We start from the raw sequence: 15,407 nt of genomic DNA, 5'->3' as shown, positions 1-15,407 counted from the left end.
CAGTATTCTGCAAAAAATACAACTTTCATGCATTCTGTTTAGGGGAAGTAAGGGAAATTTCAAAGAAAAAACACTATCAAAAAATATGAGGTAAAACAATAGTAACATGCACTAACTATATGCAAAATATAGAGTGACCATAAGGACAACTGCCATTTATGGGAACACTAAACTTTAAAGTAGTCGCAAGTTGATGGAGCTAAACCTGAGTCATAGGGACTATGGACAATTGAAAGAAGCAAAAAAAGTTCAAGTACAGAAGGTCCCTATTGCTAAATGAAGCAAACAGTAAACCTCTTAATGAAGAAATAATTTTAGCTCCCATATTCATCAGAGATTAAGACCAGCTAGGAATGGACTCAAAATCAGAGAGCATCAAACATATATGAAAACAACATTGAGAGTTCTAACCAAATAACAATCACCAAATTTAAATTTTAGATACATTATATTTAATAACTGTGTATATGTTGTTTAGAAATAAAGAATGGAATAAAAACAATGAGTAAGCAATATGAGATTATTCCAAATAATTAGGTAGATAATAACGAGAACTTTCAGAAAAGAAAATAAACAATTGTTAAAAGATTTTTAGATGTAATGGATGGGGTTGAGCACATATTGTCTACAGTTGAAAAGAAGATTAGCAACAAAATTAAAGAAATTACCCAGCATGCAACACAGCAATAGAGGAAATAGAAAAAAATTAAAAGAGATTAAGAGATATGGAAGACAGAATAAAAAGGTCTAACATAAAGCTAACTGAAGTCCCAGAAGGACAGAATAAATAAACAAGAGACAGTATATGGGGAAAAAATGGCTTAGAATTTTCTAAAACTGAAAAAAAAAAAAAGATGTGAATTCATGATATAGGAAGCACAATCTATACCATGCAGAATAAATAAATAGAAGTCTACACCTAGACACATTATGAAACTGCAGAAAACAAAAAAGAGAAAATATTAAAGGGGGTGAAAAATAAAAGACAGCTTATGAGAAAGGAAAGATAGGCTATATACCATGCTTTTTTTTAATGTTTATTTTTGAGAGAGAAACACAGAGTATGAGTAAGGGAGGAGAAGAGAGAGAGAGAATCTGAAACAGGCTCCAGGCTCTGAGCTGTTAGCACAAGGCCCAACTCGGGGCTTGGACTCAGGAACAGCAAGATCATGACCTGAACTAAAGTTGGACGCTAAACCAACTGAGTCACTCAAGCACCCCTACCATGCTTCTTAATAGTAACAACAGAAAGTAAAGATAGCACAATAATATATTAAAATAGCTGTGAAAAACATAGCTGCCAAACCCTACTTTTGTACCCCAAAAATCATTATTTTTCAAGAATGAGGGCAAAATAAATCCAGCAGTCAATTAAAAAAGAAAAAAGTACATTTAACCAATACTCATGTGCTTAAATAATTCTAAAGGACATATTTCACTATAAAATTATCCCATAAAGGTCTGAGAAGAAACAGTAAGCAAAGAAAATAATAAACTTGAAGAAATGTTAAGAAATTAAAAATGGTAAGCAAAGACATGTATAAACATGTATATAAATCTAAAACAAAATAATAAATAGTTGGAATGGGTCATTAAAGTGTTTTAAAGTAAGCATGCACCAAAACATTTTTATGTTAACCACAAAAAAATAGTAATAGTATATATAATTTCATACCTTTAGAGTAGGGAGAAATGCAATAGGAAAACAAACAAACAAGAATGACTAAAAAAGTTAATGACAAAAAACAAAAGACTGGTAGTTGGGGGCTTGGGGCACAAGCATAGGAAAAGCTGGATATATGAAAACAAAAAGAAAGGTGCTAGAAACAAGTTCAAATAAATGAATATAATAAATACTAATGGGATAAAGTCATTTTTAAAAAGCAGACTATAAGATTTAATTTTTTAAAACCACTTATGTTGTTGAAGAGAACTACCAAAAATATAAAGACAAAAACAATTGGAAGTTCAAAACTGGAAAAAGCTACCAGACAACTCTAAACAAAAGAAACATTAATATAATATTGTCAGAAAAAAAATAGATCTTTTTTCAAAAACAATTTTTAATGTTTATTTATTTTTGAGAGAGAGAGACAGAGACAGAGAGTGAGTGGGCAAGAGGAAGACAGAGTGGGAGACACAGAATCTGAAGCAAGCTCCAGGCTCTGAGCTGTCAGCAGAGCCTGACGCAGGGCTCGAACTCACAAATCGCGAGATCATGACCTGAGCTGAAGTCAGATGCTTAACCGACTGAGTCACCCAGGTGCCCCAAAATACAGATCTTAACAAAAGTATTTTTATGGGTTGAACAAATCACTACATACAGTAACATTTAATTCATTCGGAAGATATAACATTGAACCTAATATAATACAAAAAAACTTCAAACTTTGTATGTGAATTCTGATGAACTGTAGGAAAAAGTGGACAAATCCACCAACAAAGTGGGATGTTGTCAATACAACTCTCTCAGTTGAAAAGATAATCCCAAAATAAGTAAATATAGAGGATATTTAAGCAACATTGTTAGCAAGTTTGATTTACTGGACACAAGTTCTTGTTTCTGTGCTCATCAATTAAAGAATATGTATATTTCTAAGTGCACCTGAATATTTACAAAAATTGATCACTTAATAAGGGGTATAAAGCATGTATCAAAGAATCAGTATCATTGAAATTGCCTGCTTGTATAGCAAAAATATATTAGAAGTTAATTTTTAAAAATTAAAAGTTCATTTATATTGTAATTCAAAAGCAGTTTTAAATAACTTACAAAGAAGTTGAATGAAAGAAGAATGGAAGAAGAAATCACAAAGAAATTTTAAATGTATACGAATTCAACAAAAACGAAGATGTGACACATTGAAACTTATGAAATGCAAATAACACATAACTTAGGAATTTGTAGCCTTAAATGCTTACATTTTTTTTTAATTTTTTTTTTTTTTTACATTTATTTATTTTTGAGAAACAGAGTGAGACAAAGCGTGAGCGGTGGAGGGGCAGAGAGCGGACACACAGAATCTGAAGCAGGCTCCAGGCTCTGAGCAAGCGGTCAGCACAGAGCCTGATGCGGGGCTCGAACCCACAGACTGTGAGATCATGACCTGAGCCGAAGTCGGACGCTCAACCGACTGAGCCACCCAGGTGCCCCAAATGCTTACATTTAAAAAGTGGAAGGGGGGCACCTGCATTGCTCAGTCAGTTAAGCGTCTGACTCTTGATTTCAGCTCAGGTTCATGATCTCATGGTTCAAGTGTTATTGAAGCCCTGCATCAGGCTCTGCAATGGCAGTGCAGAGCCTGCTTAGGATTCTCCCCCACCCCCCCGCCCCTACCCCACTTGCTCTCTCTCTCAAAATAAATAAATAAACTTTAAAAAATTAAATAAATAAAAAGTAGAATGTACATTAGAACAGGAAGACTAAATACATTTGGGTGCTTGGGCTATTGGTAAAGGGTAATTTAAGCCAAAACTTAACAGAAAAATAATAGTGGATGATATTATAGTCTATTAATTTTATCTGGTTGTATTACAGAAGAATAGAGCAAAAGGCATTTAGGACATTTGTTATAGACACACTTAAAAAAAAATAAGCCAAGAATCAGGCAAATTTCAATTGAAACTAATAAGGGATGCATGCATAATGGTAAAGGCATGTGACCAATAAGAACCGGGTGATTTTATAAAGTATCAGAACTTACTTATGTGAATAAATATTGTTTGCTACAAAGAGGTTATTATTGGTCATACCAAATATAAAGAACAATGAAATAAAGTGACAGCTTTAAAAATAATGATGTAAGTTTCAGCTTCTGTAAATAGCTAAATAGATTCTAAGAAACCAATCTTTCTGCCAATGACAACTATAATTTCCAGGGAGGGGATCAGGGGGTGGGTAATACACACACACACACACACACACACACACACACACACACACATATATACTTACCTGGTATTAGAGAGTGAAGAGAATTTGGCAGATGATGGGAAAAGGAAAGTGACCAATAGTTGGAAGACAGAAAATGCATTAAGTTTTCCATTTGCTTTAGGGCAGGCCCTAGTCAGTTCCATCAGCTTAAGTGGGAATGTATAAACAAAAACAAAAATACACTCTTACCAACATTATGAACCAGGAATGTGATGCCTATAGCATAATATACAGAGTGTCCAAAGATTGAAGAATCATTTGATATTTTTAAAGGAAATATGTAGAACAAATAATCATACAAAAATAGGATTTTTTCAAGAATTAATATTGAGGACCAGCATATATTAAGCATTGTGAAAAGGTGCTAAATTAAATCTGGCACTGGTTCTGCCCTCAACCAATTTATGGCTGGACAATTAACAGATAACTAATAAGTCTTATCAATAAGATACAGATAAAAATTCTATGAGCTTTCAGAAGAAGGGATGGAACAAACCTTGGACAAGAGAATATTTGAGATGCATCCTAAAGAATGAGAAGCTTTAGATTTTACAGAGAAAAAAGGCACTCCAGGAGGAGTGCAAAAACATGGGCAAAAGTGAAGAGGCAAAAAACAATGAGGAGATCAGGAACAGTGAGGAATGCAATAGAATAGGTAGAATTGAGGATAAACGGATCTTACTAGCAGGAAATTATTTTGATAAGGTGCCTGAGGCCATGTCAGTAAGAGCTGCCAATGCCAACAACAACAAAATGGCCAAGATGCCTCCATCTCTTGAAAACCTCAAATGATAAAAAATAAATAAAATAAAATAAAATAAAATAAAATAAAATAAAATAAAATAAAATAAAATAACAGCTAGAAGATAATCTTAATACTCTGTTCAAGGAACTCTAAATCTCCTAAAGGGCAATAAAGAAGCTATGACTTAAGTAAGGATGTAAAGTAAAAATTCATGTTCTGAGACTATATGAAATACATAGTCTGGTTAGGAAGAGTTACATAAATAAGGAGGAAAATGAAAGAAAGATAATAAATAGAAAGTATGAACTAGAGGGCAAGAACCCCTCTCAGAATATTTACCAGAAATATGAGATAAAAGAGAAACACTGTCCACTAAGTCTGAAGCAAAAGAGTTGGGGAGCATAGGACAGGATTGTTTTACATATACACTGTATCTATCTATAAGAAGTGAGTATGGCGCGGGGGGTGGGGGTGGGGGGAAGAAAGCAGGAGAAATAATATTCCAGTGTACCAGGAAATAAGTTATTCCTCAGAAAATAATCAAATAGTTATGAAAAAAATTCCCTCTCAGAAGGCTCTAAGAGTGTGTGTAGCTTAAGTCTAAAGAGTCCTATAGTCTAAATAATTGACACGATGTTTTCAAGTGCTTTCCGGTTATTGCCACAGATCTGACTCCTGAACTGAAAACAATATTGTATTGTAGTTCTGGTGGGTATCTGTATTTCAGGTGCTGACTGCTCAGTCTCTTTTGTATTTGCACTACATTAAGAAGCTATCTCTTTATAATGTAATATAATTTAGGCAGTTTTGTTTTAAACACATACCACTCATGTACACACACATTTTTCTGGGGGTGCTGCTGCTACTGAACAGGGAGTAATGACAAGCAGAGCACACAATGACTGATAAACACTGTTTAATGGAATTACCTCTCAAGAAATAGAGGACAATCTAATGAAGCTCCCTGTTAAACACAGTCCAGGCACGTACGTGGTGGCATGATGCCCAGTTTCTCCATTACCAGAAAACATCAATTCTTAGGGCGCAGGGAAAAAGGTAGATCTGGTTAGCAAGGTCAGCTCATTTTCCCCTCTCATGTCAAATGCCTTCTCTTTAACATGAATATTTCTGAACCTTCAGGGAAGCCCACTGGAGGATAACAAATATAAATCATGAAGAGAAACTCTTATTGACCTTTTCTGAAGACTAAACCAAACAGGAGTAAACAAACACACAAAGAATCCCAGACACATAGACATGTAGTCTGTGTATCTATAAGTTACCCAAAGATCTCCAGTTAGAGAAAAGCCATGTGATGGGTCTTCATTTTCCCCTGCCATCTAGTTCTAACATAAAAATTTGTCTTTTTTTTTTTTTTGTATTTAATTTAGGAAATATTTTCTTAGCTTGCAAGACTTAAGTGCCACTCCTCTATTAAGCTATTCCAAACCTTTGTACTGGAAGCAGAATGGATTGTTTCCCATTTTGTACCCTCTGTTTATTACACTCCTACTTATAGACTTTAATGTCAATACCTACCTGCCTTCTTATATATCTGAATGTTATTCATACTTTGGCAACATGAAACAAATAAATGCTATAAAAAGCTATAGATTGTGGCACAAAACAGAACACTACATGGATCTCTTTTACTTGCTTTGTCCATCTATCAGGACATATTATTAGCCAGTGTTGGCAAGTTCAATATTCATTCCATTAACACTTGTTGAGCATACATAGGCCAGACTGAGTCCCAGACACAATGCTATTGATAGGGATTTGCCAATGAATAAGACATGATTTTTACTCTAAATGAGCTTAACAGCTAGCAGAGGGTAATAAGACAAAGACTGAAGCAGTACCAAGATGTCAGGGACTTCTGACTTATTAGTTTATTGATATTTTTCCAGAACCTAGAATAAAATCTGACACATACTAGGTCTATGAATGAATGAATGAATGAAGTATGGGAGGTTATGGTAATACATCGGAAAAGAAGTACTGAACTATTCAGTACTGCTGTACCTTCAGAATGGCACTCTGCCTGCTGGACTGACCTTGCTTAAGTCTACCTGAAACCATGTTCTCCTCACCTTAGCCACATCCTGGCAGTCAAAAACTTTCGGACACCCCTGTCTGCCTTGCCCCTTGATGCTACACATGACTAAGCCTGTGATGTTCCTAGAAGTAATTACCATGATGACAAAAAATATCAGGAAAAATATGAGAACTAAATGTCAGCTTCAAAGCAAAGGACATAAGTCACAATGGTTTCAACCACCTTTCTATGCATCAGGCCTGAGTCATAGCCCAAATCTTCAGTGGCAAAGAATTAGGAAGTTTCATCACCTCTGCTCAGATGGGTATGAGCTCTACTTATACATTTAGTACATTCATTAAGGTAAGAAATACTTAGAAGAAAAGTATCAGCTATTCTCTGTACCTATCTCACTCACTTTTTTCCTAAGAAGAAATTCTGACTTTTCTAACCAAAGAAATAGAAAAAAAAGAAGTCTGGATATTCATAGCTCAGCTCCTTTATCAACTTTCTTTGGACTCAACCTAACCTCAGGATGCACACATTCTTACCTCCTTTTGGTAGAAATGTTATCTAGGGTGGGGAGGATCTATTTTTGAAAGGGAAGGACTGTAATAAGATCTACCCCATAACTATGTAGGTTACTAAACTACCATAAAATCATACAAAAATTATTGAGAGCCCATTTGAACCTCAGATGCAAGCTAAGCTTTTCATTGCATTTTTACTGGCAATAAGTGGATGTTATGACCTCTAAGTAACTCTAGTGTCTATCCCCCCCTTCCCTCTTTCTCTTTTCAGAACTTGGAGAAAGGAGAATGGTCACTTGGAAAGGGAACTAATTAATATTCACTGAGCACTTACTACATACAAATGATGTTACTGCTAGGTACTATTTATATAATTTAATATTCACACCAACTTTGAGAGGTATTAGTCCCATTTTACAGATAATAGCAATTGAGATACAGTAGAATTACATGTGTTCAAAACTGCAAAACAGATCTAGGACTCAAATTCAGGTCTGTATGAATGCAGAACCTATATTCATTCCACCCATACCACCATGCCTCCTGTTTATCCAATGTGCTTTAAAACCATCACTTGGCACATCATTTAGCTTAAAAGGCTGAAGGCAGGAAGGGAAGCATGAAAATATTATATAAAAATTTTACTGAATTTGAATCTGTGGTCAAGAGATTCTGTGTCAATGATCTATCTCTTCAAGCACAATGTATCCTAATGTTACCGATTTAATTTGATAAAAAGAGTAACTAATTAAAATAGAACAGTAATATGTACTGAAATGCATATATAGAATTATAAACTATTATATTTATTTAAAGGGCCTTGTAAAAGATCCTATATCTTGAGTGACATAGTGTTTATATTTGGATCCCCAGCCACTAAGCTAAATCAAAATCCGCTTGGTAGAGTGATAAAAGTGTGATCACCTCACATCCATCAAAATGGCTAAAATCAAAAACTCAAGAAACAACAAGCACTGACAACAAGTATGTGGAAGAAAGGAACCCTCATGCACTGTTGGTAGGAATGCAAACTGGTACAGCCACTGTAGAAAAGAGTATGGAGGCTCCTCAAATATTAAAAATAGAATTACCATATGATCCAGTAATTACACTTCTGGGTACTATTCAAAGATTATGTAGACACTAATTCAAAGGGATATATGTACCCCTATGTTTATTGCAGCATTATTTAAAACAGCCAAATTATGGAAGCAGCCCAAGTGTCCATTGATAGATGAATGGATAAAGAAGATGTAGCGCACACACACACACACACACACACACACACACACACACACACAATGGAATATTATTCTGCCATAAAAAAGAATGAAATTTTGCCATTTGCAACAAAATAGATGCAGGTAGAGAATATAATGCTAAGTGAAATAAGTCAAAGAAAGACAAATTTAATCTTCACAACACCTTTCAAATAGGTACAATTATCATCATCCCTATTTTACAAATGTATAGTTATTTTCGAGAAAAAATCAAGGGAAGTGGAGATTACAAACTGAAGAAGCACAACTACCTAAGATACAGAGATATGACACATTCATAGTTCAGAATGACCAAAGTATAATTTAATGTGGGAAGGGGGCAGTTTGAGAGGAGGAAGAGAAGTGATGGATGAACCTAGAAAAAGGGGTCCTGCAGCCCAGAGAATTTTTCTCCCAGATATCCACATGGTCAGAACTCTCACCTGCTTCATTCCCTTGCTCAAAGTTCTCCCTTCATGGGTATCCCTCTCCTAACTACCCTGATTTAAACTGAGCACTAATTTTATTCTCTATCCCCTTTCCTGCCTCTTTACTTTTTCCATAGCCTTACTACTACTTGAGCAACTATATACTTCACTTAGTCATCTTGCTTATTGTCTTGTCTCTCTTTGATAGAATATGAACTCTGTGAAGGCAAGGATTTCTCTCTGCAGGTTTCTGTCTTACATCTCAAATGCCTACAACAGAGCCTGGGTCATAGGAGGCATTCATTAAGTAATGCTGACCTGAACTCTTAATTTTATCCTCATTTTACAAATGTGGAAATAGGCACAGTTTAGTAACTTGCCAGATTCATAGCTAAGAAGTAGCAAAGTTTGAATGTGCAATGTGCTATGGATTTGATGTTTTCAATCACTATATTGAACCTCTCCTCCTGAAGTACATATTTAGTGAGGGGAAATAGAAAACAGGGGTGCCTGGGTGACTCAGTCAGTTCAGCATCTGACTCTTGATTTCGGCTCAGGTCATGATCTCACAGTTTGTGAGTTCATGCCCCACATCAGGCTCTGCGCTGACATCTTGGAGCTTGCTCTGCTTGGTATTCCCTCTCTCTCTCTCTCTTTCTCTGCTCCTCTCCCACTCATGCGCGCATGCACACATGCTCTCTCTCTCTCTCTCTCAAATAAACATTAAAAAAAAAGAAATACAAAAAAAAAGAATTAAATTAATATAGAATATAAAGTCAGGTGGTGATTCATCTAAAAAAAAAGAAAACAAGGAAGGAAATTGCAGGGTTAAGCAATGTCATATTCCTGACAATTTTTTTCCCACTACATCAGACTACTGTCCTTAACTCCTTCACCTCACCCACAACCCACGGTGTATCAGATTCAGCATTTTAGGTGAATTGCAAGAGAAAGGAAGCCAGACCTATAATGCTACCGATGGGGTAAGAGGTAGGAGCAACTCCATTTTATCTATACAAACTGGGCCAATAGGCCAATATGAGTTTATACAGCAATAAGACATTTCAATTGTTCACTGATGAATGTGGTGATGAGAATGAACACTTTGAGCAAGATGTACTCTGTGTCAGACACTGATCTAAGTCTTTGTGCATGCATTGTTAGTTTCTGTATCCCCATAACTCTCTAAGGAAGGTATTATTATCTCTATTTTTCGGTTGAGGACATTGAGGCAATCAACAAGAGAACTTGGCAGTTAGGCCTTTTTTCTAATCACCAGAAGGAGTCTAAAGACCAGAATAATTAAGCTCTGATGGATCCAGCAATTTCTATCCTGAGACCTATTTTTGATGGATTAATAGTTGGGCTTTGAAATATGCAGAATATAAGATAGAGTAAGTATATAATTACCAAGGTTGCTCTATGACCTCTAGTCAAACCTCTATCACCTAATCCCTAGGCAGGATATAATTGCCAATACTAAAGTATAAGGGACAACAGCAACGGTCAAAAATTTTCCTCAAAGCTCCATCCCACCTTCCCGGTCCCCACACACAGCCCATTAATAGGTGTCCTGCTCTCAGACCCACCTGAATGTAAAAAAAAAAAAAAAAAAAAAAAATACATGAATGCATTTGCTGGTAAAGCATGTAGATGTTGAGACTTTCTGACATTCAGGCAGTTACCCTCCTGTTAAAAGCCCTAGCCACTACAACAGCTTAAGGCACAGTCAAAGAAAATGTCAACGATATCCAGAATGCTCAAGTGAATAAATGGGCTTCTCTCCAAGGCCTCAGGAAAGAGCAGGCTGAGCTTAGTAAAAACACAGTGGGAATCTTGCAGTATTTGCAATAGCCATTGCAGGGACATTCATATCACCAGGCTTAAGGGAGGGTTAGCAAAGAGAATCACAAAATGAGGCAGGAGTAAGAAAATGCAGAGATGGACTTTTGCTTTCTATTTTAACAGTTGTAGTTAGGAGTTTTGTTTCATTTTCCCTTTCTCTCACACACTCTCTCTCTGCACACTTATTCTCTCTCTCTCTCTCTCTCTCTCTCTCTCTCTCTCTCTCTCACACTCTCACGCACACTCTCAATCTCATTCACACTCACACACACTCATATACACTCACACACACACACACGCACACACTGTGGAATCCATATGCTCTCACTCCTCTCTCTCTCACACACACCCTTTCCCACACATACTCTCACATTCGCTCTCTCTCTCTCTCTCTCTCTCTCTCTCTCTCTCTCTCTCACACACACACACACACACACACACACACACACACACACACGGAGATGAACAGTAAATCCTTTAAATGCAGATTAAACTTACCACTGGATATAAACTACTAACTAAAAGCCAAACTAAAGATCAAACCCAATTTTAATAGAACCATATATATGAAGATGCTTTAAAATCCATGTCTTCATTGGAAAGTCAGCTGACTGGAGCTCCTTGGTGCAGGGTTCTTTCTAAAATCTCCTAATGAGGTGCAAAGCTGGTGATCATGCTGGTCTGTTTCACCAGGGGCATCTTTAGAAGTCAGATTCTGTGAATCTTATTTTAAAATGCCCATAGTGTTTGGGGATTTGGAGGTTTGTTTGTTTTTTTTTTCCTTAAAGCAGTTATTGAGAAGCACAGATACCTATCTGAAGCTGCAACTCGCAAAACTGTGTTTCCTTAAAAAAACTTGATAAGCAGATTTACCATCAAAAATATGTATTCTTAACTATACATATAGGAAAGTGTTCCATTCAGTGTATTTATTGCTCTTCTGGGAATAGGAAATATCTAGTATGGTATCAAGAAGTGTATCAAAATATAACATGAAAATATAGAAGTGGATAAAATAAAACCACATTTCAATTGTTACTTGCATATAATAATGAGTACCCCTAAGCAGTTCCATGATCTGATCTGGTAGAAGGCAATCCCCTGAGCCTACATTAGTGCCAACTCAATTCAGTATACAATATAGTACCGATTTTGTTGTAAAAGGTAATATTGAATGAATTAAACTACTTTCTTTTTAAGAAAATCAGATAAGCTAAAAGTGTAACTGGACCTTTAAGACAATTTTACAGTATCTGGAGAGAGTCTCAGCTGTTTTGGATTGTGACAGGCAGCTAGTTCATTTTTCTAGTGTTCCTTCCTTTTAAAGGATAAGCTGCCAAGAACAATTCAAGGCGCTTTAATAGAAAGTCTTATGCTATCATTCTATCTATGGGCCATTTCAATACCTGGAGTAACTTAGGCAAAGCCATTGCCAGTTCATGAATTTGCACTCAATAAGAATAAATGCACAACACTCAGGACAAGATAGCAAACCTTGAAATTTATTTTCCTATCTCACTGAAAAATGACCTTTCTTATCGACACTTACTAAAAATATGATGGGAAGAAGGAGGAGCCAGACTCCTCCCTGTTCTTTCTCTTTAGGCTTTTTGGCTCACAAGCCAGGCTAGCTGGATCTGAAGCTTGCCTCTGCCACTCAAAAGATGTGTGAACTTGGACAAGTTCTTTAATCTCTTTTTGGCTCAGTTTCTTCATGTGTTACAGGGGACTCTAATAGTACCTACAGTATGGAGTTTTGTAAGGATTAAATACATTGATATTTGCAAAGAACTTAAAACATTACATAGCATATGATGTTTAAAAAGTGTTAGTTAATATTATAATCATTGTATACACAGGCAAAATATGTTCTTCCTATATACTGCCATGCTTTCCAAAAGCTTTAAATATCAGCAATATTCCATGACAATAAACTTCCATATCTCTAGTGTCAGCGTATTTCTCAAGTTCAAGATCTGCATTGTGATTTGACTGCCTCCATGCTTTATCTTCCCTTGTCATATGTGCACTTCCTTCTGTTTTGGGTCCTAGTTAATGGTATCATCATCCCCTAACTGTCTAAGCAAAAGTCTTCAAAATTAGTCAGTATTAAGTACTTGCTATGTGCTTAACTAGCTCTGTAATGGTAATCCGTGGTGAACAAGATAGATATGATCACTGACTTTATACAATTTACAGCTCTAAAGGGAAAAACGGGACATTGAAACAGTATCAAATAACAAATATGACTTGGTATCTATGCTCTGAGACCCAGTTACAACAACAGATCTAAAATAAAAAGAGAGTATAGGAAAGAACAAAGATTCCTACTAGAATGTTCTTTTCCCTGAGTTACTGTAGAAGACCAGTAAAGGATGCCTGATTCATTTTTCTCTGTGTCACCTCATCAGAAGGGAAAACCAAACTTGACTGATAGTGATTCTGGGGTACAGGTGACTGTCAACATTCACTGAAGACTGAGCTATCTGAGGGAAGGCATAGTGGTACATGGTGGCACAACGTCCATCTCTGTTTCAGAGGGTCTGTCCCTTACATACATTCAACCACATACTTATACAGCCAAAGAACTTTAACTTCTTCAGGAAAAAACAAATGCTTATCTCTAACACCTGTTTCCATTTAGAAGTTACCCCTAAGAAAGTTACATTAGTGGTAATTATTTGTACTTGGATTCAGATGTTTCATTCCATTCCCCGAGTTTTACACTTCATAGAAATAATTCCTTCACTAATACTTGCAACATATATGTATGTCATGCACTGGACAGGTTTCAGAAATACAGTTGTATATGAAACACAATCCATGTCTTCAAGAAGTTTTCAGTCCATTGCAGGAAACAGGTAAACAAGCATACCCTACATAGTGCAATCAGCGATATGTTAAGGGCACTAAAGAAAGCCACCTATGCTCGACAACTGAGGCAAATAAGACTTTATGGAGAAAATGACATATGAGCTGAGATTTGAAAGATAATAAAAAGTTAATTGTAAAGGCGAGGGGAGGGGAAGGAGGAAGAAAAGAGTGTTTCCAGGTAGACGGTATAGCTTTTGTAAAGGCTCAGACACGAGGCACAATGTGACATGTTAAAGAAGTTAGAAGGAAAAATAATCTAGTATGGCTAGAGACCAGAATGATGGTGAAGAATTAGAGTGAGGAGAAGCGAGAGATGGGGCTGAGAAGGGAAGCATTTGCCAGATCATAAGTAGTTTTGCAGACCATCCTAGGGAGACTGCATTTTCTTCTTAGGGCCATGTAAGCCATTAATGGCTTTAGGCAGGAGAATGACATTATAAGATTTTTTTTTTTTATATAACAAACATTTTGGCTGATATAAATGATAGACTAGACCCAGAAAATTAGAGGTCAAGATATTAGTATTTCCAGCATGTGGTGAAGGGTATGCCTAGTGTAATGAGAGATGAGGAAGCAGGGACCAGGGTAGTAGAAACTGGAGTGGGAAAAAAATGGACTGGAAAGATAACAGAGGTAAATATAGTAGGATGTGGTGATTAATTAAATGTGTTAGCAAGAGTGAGGGAGCTCCAGGTTCCAAGTTATCTGGCTTGGACAAATTAAGTCAAAGATAGGGTCATTTACCAAGATGGAGAACACAAGATAAGGAATGAGTTTGGGAGTGCAGTCTCCATTAGATATGACTTTCTAAACTTCTCAGGGTTCTTCTCAATGACAGAGGTACATATAAGCAGGTCTATTAATGATCACCATATTCTCTGTTATGAGCTAACCTGTGTTCCTCCCAAATTCTTATGCTGAAGCTCTAACCCCCAGTACCTCAGACAGAACTGTATTTGGAGGTAGAGGCTTTGAAAAGTGATTAGGTTAAAATGAAATCCTTAGGATGGGCTCTAATCTAATCTGATCACTGTCCTTATTAGAAGAGGAAATTTGGGTACACAAAGACACCAAAGATGTGCATACACAGAGGAAAGTCCATGTGAACACACAGAAAGGAGGTAGTAGCCATCTGCAAGCCAAGAAGAGAGGCCTCAGAAGACACCAAACCTGTTGACATCTTGATCTTGAGCATCAGAGCTGTGGGAAAATATGTTTCTATTGTTTAAGCCAACCAGTCTGTGATATTTGATTATAGCAGAATGAGTGCGGAACAGCAAACTAAAGTATCCTCAAACTCTAATGTGGACGGCAATCACCAAGGAACCTCATTAAAAATGAGATTCTAATTTGGAAGGTTGGGAGGGAGACCTGGGATTCTGTATTTGTATCAGCTCCCAGGTGATGCCCATGCTGATGATCAGGATCATACTTTGAAAAGCAAGAATTTAAATAAATATTTCTCAAAGAGCAATCCAGGAACTCCTTACAACCAAGTGGCCTATGGCTCTTGTTAGGTAGGCACATTTCTGAATTAAAAACTTTATGTCAGGAGGTAGGTCCCAGAGATATACGTTTTTAACAAGCTCACTAAGCAATTTTATGCACACCAAAATTTGAGACTTCCTCCCCAAAATCATCTTCAAGTACCATAAACAAATGTGATAATCACTCATCTGCCACCTTGTCATTTTTCCCCTTGAAAACCAGAATGTTCTCTGAGGACCTACTGTCACTTATGGAGAGACATTGAC

Source organism: Panthera leo, chromosome C1 (assembly GCF_018350215.1).
Source record: "Panthera leo isolate Ple1 chromosome C1, P.leo_Ple1_pat1.1, whole genome shotgun sequence".
NCBI classification, from domain to species: Eukaryota; Metazoa; Chordata; class Mammalia; order Carnivora; family Felidae; genus Panthera; species Panthera leo.
The sequence above is the reverse complement of the archived record's forward strand: the minus strand, read 5'-3'. Positions refer to the sequence as shown.